Source organism: Macaca nemestrina, chromosome 2, assembly GCF_043159975.1.
Source record: "Macaca nemestrina isolate mMacNem1 chromosome 2, mMacNem.hap1, whole genome shotgun sequence".
NCBI lineage: Eukaryota > Metazoa > Chordata > Mammalia > Primates > Cercopithecidae > Macaca > Macaca nemestrina.
In genome coordinates, this window is record NC_092126.1 from 30,481,865 (window position 1) to 30,495,807 (window position 13,943).

At 37.2% G+C, this 13,943-nt stretch overlaps 1 protein-coding gene across 1 annotated transcript in view; it reads left to right on the forward strand.

Annotated features, from left to right (window-relative positions):
* The window catches only part of LOC105465802 (TBC1 domain family member 5), a 570,286-nt gene that overhangs the window by 130,533 nt on the left and 425,810 nt on the right, over positions 1 to 13,943 (forward strand). The window contains exon 3 of the mRNA XM_011714415.3: positions 10,996 to 11,193. The gene's annotated coding sequence lies outside the window, so the exon portion shown is untranslated. The remainder of the gene's footprint in view (positions 1 to 10,995; positions 11,194 to 13,943) is intronic.

Below are 13,943 nucleotides of genomic sequence, written 5' to 3' on the forward strand. Positions count from 1 at the left end.
GTCCAGGAGGTCATTTGGGTTCTGGGCTTCATAAAGGAAGGAATTCAAGAATAAGCTGACAGTAAAGTAGAAGTAAGTTTATTAAGAAAAGTAAAGGAATAAGGCCAGGTGTGGTGGCTCACGCCTGTAATCCCAGCAGTTTGGGAGGCCGAGACGGGTGGATTGCTTGAGGTCAGGCATTTGAGACCAGCCTGGCCAACCTGGTAAAACCCTGTCTCTACTAAAAATACAAAAATTAGCTGGGCGTGGTGTATGCCTGTAATCCCAGCTACTCGGGAGGTTGAGGCAGGAGAATCACTTGAACCTGGGAGGCAGAGGTTGTAGTGAGCTGAGATCGCACCACTGCACTCCAGCCTGGGCAACAAAGCGAGACTTGGTTCCCCCCCGCCAAAAAAAAGAAAGTAAAGGAATAAAAGAATGGCTACTTCATAGACAGCAGCCCTGGGGCTGCTGGTTGGCTATTTTTATGGTTGTTTCTCCATCATATGCTAAATAAGCAGTGGGCTATTCATGAGTTTTCCGGGAAAGGGGTGGGAAATTCTGAAACTCAGGGTCCCTGCCCCTTTTAGTCATAGAGGGTGGATTCCAGATGTTGCCATGACGTTTGTAAACTGTCGTGGCACTGGTCAGAGTGTCTTTTACCGTGCTAATATATATGAACCTTAAGGATTGACCAGAGGTTGCTTTCATTGCCATCTTGGTTTTTGTGCGTACTTCTGGCTACTTTACACATCTCATTTTACCAGTGGGGTCTTTGTGATTTGTACCTTGTAAAACCAGTCCTGCCGAACTCCTGTCTCATCATGAGAGAATCGATTGAGCCAAGGAGGTTGAGGCTGCAGTGAGCTGTGATCATATCACCGCACTCCAGCCTGGATTTCAGAGCAAGACTCTGTCTCAAAAAAAACACCAAAAAACTTAATCTCTTTGGAACTCTTCCTGTTTACACCTATTTTCTTTGGGGAGAGGATAGAGATAGTCCACAGATCGGAATTTTCTAGGGAAGTTTGCTATTATTTAATCTTAGTATGCTAATTTGGTACTTGAAGACTTACTTAGACATTTGTCTGTGTTCATTCCACATTTATACTAGTGAGGCTCAGGATGTATTTTGGTTCCGTCTGGCCAACCTGCACACTGGCTTTAAGGATATTAGTGAGGAATGCCATTAAAAAGTCTGATTCTCTCATGTGTATGGCATAATCAAGAGTAACATTTTGAACAAAGTCTAGGAATTGTCATTTAGAATGTTTAATCTTAATGCTCATCACATTGACTGAAGCACAGAGCATAGCCGTCTACATTTTCAGAGAAAGCTTTCATTCAGTACTGAGCACCAGGGATCGTGTATTTCAGAGTGAAGATAAGTGAGAGGAAATCAATGTCGGAGCTCCATGAATCACAGATATCAATGTTATGAGCACATGGGTGTAGGAGACATGAACTTCAGGTTTCCAAGGTGTTCCATTGAGACAGATAAGGGAATCACTGTAATTCACCACATGGGTTGATACACATTACTGATAGGTATATTTAAAGGCATTGTCATGTTGTATAAAGGTTATGGGCTGTGGAATGTCACAGACCTGAGTTTAAATACCACTTATTAACTGTGTGATATTAAATAAATTAGTTTACTTAACAATGCCTACATGAGAATAATGTTAATAATAATGTGGAGTTTTTCCCCCAGAGAGTTGTATGGGAATTAAATGAAATGACAAGTTTCTAAAACACAAAGCGGAATCTAGGATATCCTCCTTCACCCTCACCCCAACCCCAAGTATCATGGGCTAAGGAATTTATATCATTAGGCATTGCTCACAAGGGCAGTTATAAGTTTAAAAGTTCGTTTTACATATTGGTAGTCTTTTGTTTGTTTATTTGATTTTGAGACGGAGTTTCACCCTTGTTGCCCAGGCTGGAGTGCAATGGTGTGATCTCGGCTCACTGCAACCTCTGCCTCCTGGGTTCAAGCGATTCTCCTGCCTCAGCCTCCCAAGTAGCTGGGATTACAGGCATGTGCCATCATGCCCAGCTAATTTTGTATTTTTTAGTAGAGATGGGATTTCTCCATGTTGGTCAGGCTGGTCGTGAACTCCTGACCTCAGGTGATCCACCTGCCTGGGCCTCCCAAAGTGCTGGGATCACAGGCATGAGCCACCGCACCTGGCCCATATTGGTAGTCTTTAGATGAGGGCATTTCTGAATGTTTCAATGAAAGGTAGTTGTTATTTCAATGATTATATAGGCTACCATGTTTAAAAGCAGCAACTGTTTTAGAATAGGTAACCAGTCTGCAAGGCATTTTTCCTTCCAACATGTGTTTAGGAGATTGCCCAGAATTTATTCACTATGGGTGGTCCTGTAGGGAGGACTTGGGAAGGATATTCTTCTAAGTAGGATTACCAGTCTTCTTGAAATTCATCCTTGTAGGAGCATGGTAGTTAACCGTGAATTTACTATCACCTCCTTATTCTGTTAACTTGGATAACATAATTAACTGTAAAGGCAAACACAAAAGATTTCAGGGATGATTTTTTTTTAAAAAGATTGACTTTGGGCAGTTTTTTTTTTTTTCCCCTGGTCTTTCAAATGTCCTAAGGGCTAGGTGCCTTATTTTGGCTTCTGCTCTTGGAGAGTAATAACCAGTTGACTTAGAGCTTTTACTGAATTTCCAGAATCCAAAATAGAAAATATTAAACTTAAAGAAAAAAAGTTATGACCACTTTTGGTTATAAAACCAAAAGTCTTGTCATATTACATCATGTTTATGATTTGCCTCTCTTTTCATTTTACTGCTTTATAATAGTTTAACCTCATCAAACATTTTTCTTATGGAATTTTGAATATTATTATTTTTAAGCATTTTATTGCAATGAGACCATAGTAATCATCTTGCATGGAATCTTTAAATATTTTAAAGGTGTTTTTGAAGAATACTTTTAAAAATGATCCTTAGTAGCAAAACATGACATTAGCAATGTGAATTAATTCACCGCTGATTTATTGAGCTGATTTATTCAGACAGACTGAAACACTAGCATTAATAAACACTTGTGACCTTCCTGTATATATTTTACTAGTTTGTTGGAAACTTACTAAACAAGTAATCAAAATGCAAGCCTGACAATTCATTTGGTTTATTTACACCTGTCACCTCCGTTGTTAATGTGAGATGTTATGTGAATCATAGAGATCACAATTTGGCATCTTTTAAGAGCATATTCATTTGGAGATATGTCTAGGTTTGAAATGCTGTTTAGAACAAGGAGACTTTCCCAAAATCTCAAATACCTGTGGAATTAGTGGTAAGATCTATTTTTCTCAGCTTCACTTTAGTCAGTGAATTCAAATTATTTAATGTCATAAAAGTTAGCAAAATTAGAATTGATATCATTCACTCATTCCTTTACCTTTAACATACCTTAATTAGGCATGCAAGATACTGAGGTAGGTTTGGGGGACCTGTAGTATCCTGCTTTTTTTCCCTGATCAACCTTTTCCCTATCCCCCTCATTCCCCTTTTATATCTTTTGAGATGGGAAAGGTCCCTTGACTCCTTGGCAGGACTTGAGACAGGGGTGTGGCTCGCTTACTTGGCCACCACCTTGCTCAAACCCCTTGCGGGAGGGGGAGCATGCAGGCAAGTAAGAGCCGGGGTTGGGGTGAGCACTTTTGGGCTCCTCTGGCCCCATGACAGGGTCTAGGGTTATGTTACTATTAATACTCTCTTTGCAGTTGCAATATGCAGACGGCTAAGTGTTAACCAGCCCAATGGAAAGTCAGGGTGACAGCATTTTATACACTGCCCTCTTTGTACCCGGGTTCTTGTTCGGCATCCAGGAAGAATCAAGTCACATGGACTTGAAGGATGCGGAGATTTTATTGAGTGATGGAAGTGGCCCTTGGCGGAATGGGGAGCTGAAAAGGGTATGGGGTGGGAAGATAATCTTCCCCTGGAGTTCAGCTGCCCCCAGCCAAACTCCGACCATCCCCAGCTGAACTCCTCTCGACCTTCAGATGCTTCTTCTCTTCTGTCCTCTTCTGCTGCGCCTCTCTGCTCTTGTGTCAGTGGAGTTTGGGGGTTTTATGGGTACATGATGGGTGTGTGGTGGGCCAGGGTGGTTTTGGAAAAAGCAACATTTGGGCAGGAAAACAGGGATAACTGTTCTCATTTAGGGCTGTGGTTTCCAGGCTTGAGGGTGAGGCCTTTGCTGGGGAACATCACTGTTTTACCCAGTACTTCCCTGCCTCCTGTCTGTATCACTTTCATGGCACAAATAACCTTCCTAATGCCTAGATTAGAAACCTTGGAAATTTACTAAACTTACTTTTGTTATTTCTCTATGTACTACCATTTCTCTGTTCTTTTCTTTCTCAGTCCTCCATAGCCACAATTCTAGTTTGGTTATTGGTACCGCACCTGACCCTTAGAGCTGTTGTTCTCACTACGTTCCTGTTAATTATTCAGCCATTTTGAAATCCAGTTTAGATTTCCTTTATTTTTTGTGTGAGGGAGCTAACAGGCAGTGAGATCAATAAAGGAAGTGTGGTAGTAAAGTAAGTGATGGAAAGTGATAAGCCAAAAGCAGAAAAGATATATCTAAATTATTGAGTCATTTGAAGAGCTAACTTATCGTTTTGTCTCTGGTTTTAAGTAGTGTTGCCCTCTTATTTTCTAAGAAGTAAAGCAACCTCAGAATTCCATAATGACTTCGGACAGTGACTACTTTTCATTGGTTTTCTTGTAGTACAAACAGTTTTGGTTTGGTTTGAGTTTTTCTTTTTGCAGTTTGAACAGGATGGATTACAGTGTGTATTGGGTAAAAGGTGACAGGTGATATTATAAAAAGGGAATAGATTTAAAAAAAAAGAACTCTGAAACAAATGTCATAGTATAAGGAGTAGTTAATGAGATGCAGAATAATAAGTCTGGAACTGAGAATTTAGAATACAAAACAAAGTTATGAACAGTGCTTAAAGTTTCCAGCCCATTTAATCCAAAATAATTTCTTCAAAAATCGTGTTTTTATCTTAGTTACAAGGACATACTTACGAGAATCCTTTAATATAAAATATACTTGTCTTTTTATTGTGTTGTGAAGAAGTCAGTTTTGACAAGTCCCATGTCTTATGCCTACCACAGGAAATGAACAAAGACTAATGTAAGCTTAAGGGAATTTTTCATCTCTTGGAGTCAAGATGAATCTGCAGCCTCCTTAGGGAAACCATAGATCCTGAATTTTTCTCACTTCTCATGAGAAAATTTGACTGGTCTTTAAGATAGAAACAAACCTCAAGTGCCCAAAGCAATTCTAAGAATTGACCCAGCCTCTTTTGGCCCATTTAAATAGAGTGATGGACTGGGGTGGGGTTGGGGGGAATAACTAACTTATTTCTTATTTTAAGCTAAATTGAACTTGGTATCCAGAGCTTGAGCCTATATGGAACCAGGATATATAGAAGAGAGGTTACCTGGTTGGCATCAGGAGTAATATTGGAAGATACAATAGTGGAAAATGACTGTATTTGGGGCAAAAATATGTTACATACTAATATGAGATGAGAGTCATTTTGGAAGTGAAGTTATGTTTTAATTATTAGAACACCTTGGAAGCATTTCATTTAACGTAAAAACCAGAGGGACAGACTTATGTCATTACTTTGGGGATATTTGACTCTATAAAAAGTTTGTAAAGTTGAAGAAATTTCATGAACAGAGTGGGTAATGATAATGTCAACCAAGTTTCCCATAATTACAATTCCTTTTAAATCAGTATAGCATGGTGTCATGGTTAAGACTACATGGATACTGGGGTCAGATTGCTTGGGTTCAAATCCCAGCTTTACCATTTGTTAGTTATGAGATCTTGGGCAAGTTAGTGTTTCTGAGTTTCTCTTATCTGTTTTTTTTAGGGGAGGGGAGAGGGAGGAAGGGGAGGCATTAAATGAGATACTCCATATAAATGTCAATATCATAGTAAGCACTCAATAGATACTCTTTTTACTAAAGTCAATTTTCAAGGAATTTTTACTATCTTTGGCCTTTTATTCCCTAGCACAGTCATGATGTAAGTCATGGGGTATAAACAAACTAACTTGAGTGGGCATCTTTGTTTTAGAAGAATACAAGGAAATACTATGCAATAATTTAAAAACTAGCTGCCTACATATGACTTCATAGATAAGCCTTGAAAGAATTATATCATCTTAAAATTTCAAAATTAAAAAATAAGTTCTGTTAACCTTGGGTGAAAGTTTAGAGTTTATAATTTGTTAGAATTTGTAAGTCACCAGAACATTATTGCCAGACCTGACTTAGTGTGCCAGAACATCAGGTTAATGGGAACTGTCGGATCAGCAGTGTTCCATAGTGACAGTTTGTGGTTCATGCAGAGGGGAAAGTGGACATCCTTTTAATGTTTTGAGTGATTGACAGTGTTGGGAAATATGGTAGACATTTTCTGTCCTGAATACTGCTTTGGTAACTGTGTATGTTAGTGTCCACTGGCATCACCAAGCAGGGCTGTATGTAAGCTTTTATTCTTTCTTTTTTTTTTTTTTTTGGAGACAGAGTCTCACATTGTTGCCCGGGCTGGAGTGCAGTGGCACCTTCTCTGCTCACTGCAACCTCTGCCTCCTGGGTTCAAGTGATTATCCTGCCTCAGCCTCCCGAGTAGCTGGGATTTCAGGCGCCCACCACCACACCCAGCTGCTTTTTTGTATTTTTCGTAGAAACAGGATTTCATTGTGTTGGTCAGGCTGGTCTTGAACTCCTGACCTTGTGATCCGCCTGCCTCAGCCTCCCAAAGTGCTGTAATTACAGGCATGAGCCACCACACCCGGCCGCTTTTATTCTTTAAAAAAAATTTTTCTTTGGTAACTCTTATTATATTAGACCCTCTTATGTATAACTTCTGCAACAAGATTTTCCTATGAACCATTCATCTCTCTTAACATTTCTATGTCTTCTAGTATGTATACTAATAAATGACTTACTCAGTAAAGGAGTAAATGAGTTATATGTTATCAGTAAATGAGTCTTTAATTAGAAAAGTAAATTTTGTATTAAGGAAAATCAAATTTGGTGGAGGCGTTTTATGTATAGTTAAAACTGCTTTTGTTTGATCATTCCTTTTTTTTATTGAGAAGGAACATTGGAAGTGTTGCTCAGAGAAATATCTGAAATTTTCATATTAAGTTGGGTTCATTTTAATTTGTTCAACAAATAATTTGAAAGTTATGTGGCTAAAGAATACAAAGTGGTTTTAGTTGGTACATGTATTTTTAGAAAGCTGGAAAAGTGGCTGGGCGCAGTGGCCCACGTCTGTAATCCCAGCACTGTGGGAGGCCAAGGCGGGTGGATCACGAGGTCAGGAGTTCAAGACCAGCCTAGCCAACATGGTGAAACCCCGTCTCTACTTAAAATACAAAAAAATTACCTGGGTGTGATGGGGGGCACCTGTAATCCCAGCTACTCGGGAGGCTGAGGCAGGAGAATTGCTTGAACCTGGGAGGCAGAGGTTGCAGGGAGCCGAGATTGTGCCACTGCGCTCCAGCCCGGGCGACAGTGCGAGACTGTCTCCGGAAAAAAAAAAGCTGGAAAAGTATTCTCTTCCACTACTGTATCAGAATGTTTGAGAGAGTCTGATTGTGAATCTCCATTTTAATAAGCTTCTCAAGTGATTTTTTAATATGCACACTAAAGTTTTAGAACCACTGCTGAATTCCCTACTGATGGCTTTTAGGCTATTGGCTCCTGACTTTTCTGATGGAACCCCTTTTTTCCCTACATGGGGAAAGGATGGAGGTAAGCTGTTCCTGATGACCTGCCATTCTCTAGACCGTGAAATTTTCAAAGCTTACAGGTCAGCCTTAGAACAATGAGATCTGTGAATAGCCTTCTGCTCTAAGTCTTTCCTCAGCCGGCACTCCTGTGGTAGAGGAACATGTGACGTTAATAGTGATGTACAACCCTATGTGTCGTGTCGCAATCTTCACTTAATATTTTCAAAAATGTTAACACTTCTGGCAAGGTAGGAATTACCGGTGAGGAAATATTGCCAGTAGGAAATACTGGCCAGGATTGTAACTAAGGTTGATTTATTTTAAAGCTCAGACTCTTGACAGTACACATGCCATCCTACTTTTTAGTGGAAAGGGCTTGGGGTTTGGGTTCAGGGAGTCTTAAATTGGAAGTATGACTTTATTACTTACTTGCTTTTCTAACGACTTTACACTTTATTTGGGAATTCTTAAGTTGTTGTAGCATTGGTTTGATAAGCTCTTGAAGCCAGGAGCTTGAGACCAGCTTAAGCAACCAAGTGAGACCCCCATGTCTACAAAAAGAATAAAAGCATAAGTAGTATTTTGAATTACCCAATACAGCTTAAAATCTTCTCAGAACTTCACTGTATTGTACTTGAATGTACTTTACAATAAAAACTTTCCCCTTTTGTTGAATCTGCACAGTATTTGAAGTTTATAATCCAAAAAGGCGATCACTGGTTATATACAAATTTATGTTTAGTATATGGAATGTGTTTATTTTAGTTGTCTAAGGCATAAAATCTTTAAAATTTTTCCAACCTTGTTAAGACAAGAAATCATGGATATTTTAGTAGGTTCCTTAGCTCCTTTGGAAGTTTGAAATCAAGAATGTTTAAGTAATATTGAGATTATGCTTTTATGTTGACTTTTTATGTTTGGGCCGTTATTTACTACTAGTCTGACTATTGTTGGCAGATTGAAGTGTATTTTGAGAACTCCTAAGACTTTAGTATTTTGTTGAAAATTGGTTTCATGCTGTTGTTTACATTTTAAAATTAGTGCTCTCAATAAGATTTTGGTTTTCATCTATCCTGAATTCTCCCTAGGAGTGCACAACTTCAAAAAAAGAGGCACAGTCAGCAGAAAAAAGAGGTGGTCTGCGCATTTGTGTGTTGAATATGCATGTTAATTAGGAAAAAATTAGGAAAATATGAAAACAGATGTTACATAAATTATTGCAGTCCCAGGGCAGCAGTAACTTATACACTGACAATAAGTTTTATATGTGCATGTGTATATCTATTTCTAGATTTCACAATATTTATGTAATTCCTAAGAGAATAGCTAGAAAAAGAACTGGTATATCCTTTCAGTGAGACTGTGGTAAATATTCCTTCTGCATATGGATTTCTGAGAAAGTTTAGTTTCATATAGTCTTACTGTAGAGATGTTTTTTTGTGTTTGCTAATTCTGCCCATAGTGTTCTCTTTTTTTTTCTCTTCTCCTTTCTTGGTTTCTTTGATGGTAGGTGTCTCAATTTGTTCTTTTGTTGGCTATATCCTGTCACAACAAGAAGGTTAATTAAGGATCTTGGCAGTGTAAGAAATTGAAAATTGGCCTAAAATAAAAAATTGATCTAAAGTATGTATTTAGAAATAAAACACATTACAACACTCAGGACACTGATTGTAGTGTTACTTTTTCTTCTTGTTACCGTTACACTTTCTGAAGAAATAGCCATCATTCTCTGAATAGTAGTGACATAGTACTATGACAATATATATTGGTACTTAAATACAGATTTCATCAAATACACATATGTTGGAGTAGTTGAAAACTATTTGAATATCTTTTATTCTAAACAGGCATCCGAAGGGAATAAAAGTGGTCTGTATTTTTACAAAAGAAAGATGAGAAATAGTCAGGCTTTGTTTTAGTGGTATAGCAATTTTTAGTTCAACCATACATGAAAAAATGTGAATATAGCACTGTGCAAGGAGCAGCTGATGATATTTAGATATTTTCCATATATGTAATATAATTTAGGAAAATATTGTTTGTTACTTTTCAAATTAGATTGAAAGTTAAAATAAGAAAATGCAGCATCACAATGTAATGCATAATTCTCTTCACCAAACCGACACACAAATAGAGCATGAATTGTATTCAATAAAATGAGTATATCTAAAAGGACAAAAAAAGTTTCTGGAAATCCTGTTTCCAGAAGAGTGACTTTTGTTACTCGATTTTAGTAGCATGTGATACTAAAATGTGTTTGAAATAATTTGTATTGAATCTCAGTAAATTTCAGTTGGAATCTGTTGTCAGCTTTTTCAGTTTCATGTTGTTGATTATGTTTCACATTATATTAGCTAACTGCTGCTATCTTTTTATATGTGTACCGAGCCACCAGTAAGCTCTTAACAGGTTGTTGAACCTTAAGAACTAATAGAGAATGATATCTAGAGGAAGTTGATAATATATTTAGTAATTTTTTATTATTAAGAGGTTCTTTACTTAAATTGGATAGCCTAGTTAAGAAATTTAGTTGTTAATCTTACAGATTTTATGTAAATATATCTATGTGTATGATTATTTATGGAGGTGTATTACTGAAGATGAAAAAAGTTTTTTCTTTAGAAAAAGGCTGTGAAAATTAATTTTAACACCTAAATAATATTCACTTGTCATCACTGATGCATCTGTATTCTAATTTTACATTTTATTAATGCTTTAGAATCCATTTGCAATGGAATTTTTTTCTCATTTGTTTTCAAATGTCAAATTTCCATTTTTATATTATGTGATTTTAAAATGTGATATTATTTTACTACGTGTTAGAATAGTATGTTTCTTATTTCAACACTTTTTTGCCATTTCAGTGCAAAGTTAAACGAATTAGAGGTGATCGTTTGATAGTGAAACCTGTTGTTTTTGTATTATATATGTAAAATGCCATTTATTTTTGGCATTATAAAATGCCTCTCTTTCTTCCAGGAGTTAAAATAGGTGAAGGAAAGAGTGATTAATGAGTAGGCTAATATTTGTCCTCTAAGAACTTAAAATATTTTGATAGGAATTCTTTTTAGCCTGCTTTTTGTATGGTATTGTTTGATATGATTTAGGGTTTGATATGATTTAGGGTTATGATTTATGATTTGATATGATTTAGGGTTTCTCCTGGGGTAGGAGCATTTGAAGCTATTTTATTTATTTTTCTAGGGAGATGCTGTTTTTCCAGCAGTTAAGAGAGAACTTAGCTTGTCTGTTTCTTGATTCCTCTTCAATTTCTGTTTGCAAACCAAGACTTGTGTTTGGAGAACTCTGTTGTACTGAGCCTAAGTCATTTTTGATCTATAACAAGAACATGCATTTTCACATGTCAACCGGATTTGTGGACCAGTAAAGTTCTCCCCAAAGGTAAGCATATATTTATTCAAAATATACATTTTAAAATAGAATACTCTCAATACCCTTACCATAGTAATGCGTTCCATAGATTTTTGTACAAAAAAAAGTATGTGTGCTTGGGTACTTCTGCCAAATTTAGATTGAAGAGTCCTTCAGGGAATAGTGTTGGCCAGCCAACACGGTTACTCAGTTTCCTGATCTGTTTCTGTCCTGCCTCCTACTTTTAGTCACCAGTTTCCATTCTTTCCCCTTTGTCCATTGTTTTTCTTCTCAGTTAGCTGAGTCTTCAGGGTGTCTTTTAAAAGTGTTTTCCCACCAGCAGACTTCAGCATTTTCCTTAGGGAATACTTTTTGTATCCATAGACCTTTTATTTTCTTTTCTCTACTCCCCACTCCCCCACCATTTCTTACAGAAGTAGGAAACTAGAATGATTGAACTTAGAATTGGAGGTATATCGGATAACATTCACAATTTTTTTCCTTATTACAACCCGTAGTGAGGAATAAAATGTACATTTATGAGCCGAGTCCTATGGGTATAAATGAAACTGAAACAAAAGTTTAATTCTTACTCCAACTACCTGGGATGTGGTGTATGCTATATTATATTATATTCTTTGTATATTTTATTTAATGCTTCCTGGTATGTGTCACTTATGCAGTTTCCGAATCCCAGCTTTAGATCATGTGAATGTTTGCTCATCACTGATTTTTTGGGAGAGTAAAATAAATGAGATAGTTTCTCTTCTGCCTCAGTGAAGCTGCCTTTTTTCTTGTCTCTTCTGTGCTTCTCATCTCTTTCCCCATTCAATATAGGCTATCAAATGACTTAGTGAGAGAACTGGGTAACTGCTGGAAAACACCACAGTCCTTACTGGGTTCTTTTATAGTGAGAACATAGGCACAAGTACTGAGATCTCAGAATTTTAAAGGAGAATAAATTTTTGATATAATCATGTCTTTATAGTAAGGTGTATATTTCTTTATTCTCTTCTTGTGTATTTTGTCTGTTTAAATTGTATGTGCATCCAGATGCCCTCAAATCATTCTTGGTTTGAAACATGTTTAACTTTTTACATCCTGAATATCAAGTTAGAATAACCCAGGTCCTTTCCCAAAGTGGTCTCTTCTAGTACCCATTCCCATTTTATTTAACATTTGTATCTTTTTAATAAATTGAAGACATTTTTTCCTGATGTATAAAAGTAATATTTTTTTATTAAAAAGTTTGGTAAATGTAGAAAAACATAAAGAGGATAAAAATTGTCCCTAATCCTGGCTGGGCATGGTGGCTCATACCTGTAATCCCAGCACTTTGGGAGGCTGAGGTGAACAGATTGCTTGAGCTCAGGAGTTGGAGACCAGCCTGGGCAACATAGCAAATCCCCATCTCTGTGGAAAAAATAAATGTTGGCCGGGCGCAGTGGCTCACGCCTGTAATCCCAGCACTTTGGGAGGCTGAGGCAGGTGAATCACAAGGTCAGGAGTTCGAGACCATCCTGGACAACATGGTGAAACCCTGTATCTACTAAAAGTACAAAAAACTTGCTGGCAGTCGTGGCGGTCACCTGTAATCCCAGCTACTCAGGAGGCTGAGGCAGAAGAATCGCTTGAACCCGGGAAGCAGAGGTTGCAGTGAGCTGAGATCATGCCACTGCACGATTTATTTATTTTGAGACAGCCTTGCATCTCAAAATAAATAAATAAGTCAACTTAAAAAATTAAAAAAAAAATATTTTGAATCCTATCATACAGAGATGAACTGATACACCATTTTAAAAATGAAGTTTATTACATTTAATTTTACTTGAATTTAACAGAGGAAATTTAAAAAACCCTGAAATGAAGCTTAAAGAATTACTGAACCTCATATACATCCCCCCCGCAAAAAAAAACCCCATAAATATTAGTTTCTAAGAACCTTCCAAAGTTAAATAACATTATGAACATCTTTGGAAATCTTTACTCTGGAAATAAGAAAATAGAAAGAGTGAACTGAAAGCAGAATATCTTTTATGTTAACATAATCAATTGAGGTGAAATTTGTATAACACAGAATTCACCATTTTGAAGTGAACAGTTCCGTGGCATTGAGTACATTGACAGTGTTGTGCAACCTTCCACCTCTATCGAGTTCAGAACATTTCCATCATGCCAAAGTAAAGTACCTTACCCATTTAGCAGTTTGTCTTCATTCTGCCTTAGCCCTAGGCTCTGACGTCCATCAGTCTGCATTCTGTCTCTATGGATTTATGTGTTCTGTATATTTAATATGAATGTAATCATAAAATATGTGATGTTTTGTGGGTAGCTTCTTTCATTTAACATAATATTTCAAATTTTTATTCATGTTATAGCACTTATTATTACTTCATTACTTTTCTTGGCTGAATGCTAGTCCATTTGTTTATCCATTTATTCGTTCATGTACATTTGGTTTGCTTCTACTTTTTGGTTACTCTGAATAGTGCTGCTCTAAATGTGTTAATGAACCTGTTTGAGAACCTATTCTCCGTTCATATGGGTATGTGCCTACGAGTGGAATTGCTAGGTCATATTGTAATTCTGTCTTTAACTTTTTGAGGAACCATCAAACTTTTCCATGGCAGTTGCATCATTTTACATTCCTGTCAGCAGTGTATGAGGGTTCTACTTTCTTTGAGACAGAGTCTTGCTCTGTCGCCTAGGCTGGAATGCAGTGGCACAATCTTGGCTCACTGCAACCTCTGCCCCCCAGGTTCAAGCGATTCTCCTCCCTC